The sequence below is a fragment of the Frankliniella occidentalis genome, unplaced genomic scaffold, assembly GCF_000697945.3.
Source record: "Frankliniella occidentalis isolate FOCC.00 unplaced genomic scaffold, Focc_3.1 Scaffold135, whole genome shotgun sequence".
NCBI lineage: Eukaryota > Metazoa > Arthropoda > Insecta > Thysanoptera > Thripidae > Frankliniella > Frankliniella occidentalis.
The window spans coordinates 622,927-624,799 of record NW_026267262.1 but is presented as its reverse complement, the minus strand read 5'-3'; positions in this window follow the sequence as shown (position 1 = coordinate 624,799).

Genomic DNA, 1,873 nt, shown 5'->3' with positions numbered 1-1,873 from the left:
AGCGTGGTGCGACCTTTTGTCGATGTCCGATCAAGTTGAGTGAGGTGCCAAAAATTTTAGTTTTGCAAGTGGCATCTCGATCCGAGCACCTCCCCTAACTTTTTTAACCTTCAGTTTTTTTGCCGCCCTCTAGTGTCCCGCCTATTTGTATGACTTGTTGCCTGTTGGCGCTATCCACGCCAAAAAGACGTAAAAATTTCGACCTGCGTTTTATTTGCGAAATATGTAGCCCTTGAGTAGCTGCACCAGGTGCTGCAATCCGTTTTGTGATATCTCAAACGGTGTCGCGTCGGGAGCGTTGAGAACAAGGCCCTCCGCCCCACCACCAAGTGACCCTCGGGACGCCTTTCCGCCCGCGGCGCCGCGCGCGCCCGCCCTGCGGAAGAGCGACCTGTGCAGCGTCATGGTACAAGGTGAGGGCTTTCCATCGCCTCTGTCCAATTTTATATATGTCAAATAATACAAGAGATAAAAGGACATTTAGGAGGCGCAGGACCCGTTATTTATCTTCTTTATTTGCTTCAAACGCTACAGAGTGCCCAAAAAAATCTCGACGGTCCCACATCCGTGAGCACATTACGTACGCACACACAAAAATTTAAGTTAGAATCTCGATGGGATGACATAGAAAATTCACGAAAACTGATTGAGGCCTCTTGTGTTGCCAGGCTCGGCTCGCCATTGGCTGCCAGCTGATGGGCGCGCGGATTCAAACAGGCTGCTGAGCACCGAAACAGCCGCGGGCGGAAAGGCGTCCCGAGGGTCACTTGGTGGTGGGGCGGAGGGCCTTGTTCTCAACGCTCCTGACGCGACACCGTTTGAGATATCACAAAACGGATTGTAGCATCTGGTGCAGCTACTCAAGGGCTACATATTTCGCGAATAAAACGCAGGTCGAAATTTTTACGTCTTTTTGGCGTGGATAGCGCCTGTTACAGATGGACCTGTTCGATTCTTTTAATGCTCCAGGGGTGGCCTCGGTCCATACCCAGCAGGCGCCCTGCTATTTCACTGCCCTGGGCAAGGGCAAAAGGTTAAATGGACTCGTGCCATTTGGTAAGTAATAAAAGCATTAACAAATTGAATCCTGCTAATGCGATGGACCAACTTTCACACCACACCTGTCGATAACACTGTTTCTGTTTTTATTGGGGCGGAAGCTGCAGCAATCTATGCTGATGATAAAGACGCCGCGGCATCCGGTCAACAGGCGCGCCGTGGAACCGACCCGCAAAAACCACCGCCGAGGAAACGAGGACGAGTTCACCACGAGCAATATGCAAGGTCTTTTCCACCCTTATGCTCCAGCAGGGTTCTCCGCCTGGCTGGTCCGACCGGCTCGGGGAGAGCGAGGGGGGCCGCGGGCGTCAATAGGCCGCATGCACTGCAGGGCCGCGCCTCGCCTCTCGCACGCCCCGGCCCCTGGTCCTGGTGACCCCGCCGCTGCCGTCCCCTGCTCGAGTTTAGGGCAGGGAAACTATAACTTTTATATCCAACTTATTAACTGCCGCCACCACGCTGTTGCACTAATGACCTAGTAGGAACCGGGACCGGACAGTGCGACGTTACCCCGCTGCCTCGCTTACCCAAAAGCGACAACGGGGCTGGGCAACGACCACCCGTCGGGACTGGCCGCCGCGAGCCCTCTTCCAGTTCTATTTCGCAGGCTCGTTGTTTTAAACTCTTCTCTTCCAACCCCTCACCTCTCTCGATGCGCATCACCTCACGTCACGTCATAACCTCTCCAATGAAGACTCGCTTAAGGGTTTAGTCTAAACCAGACATTTTTATTCTATGCACAAGGATGAACCACTGCTTGAAGAGGTGATTAAGATCATGGACGAGAGAAAACAGCAGAGTAAAAAAGAAGGAA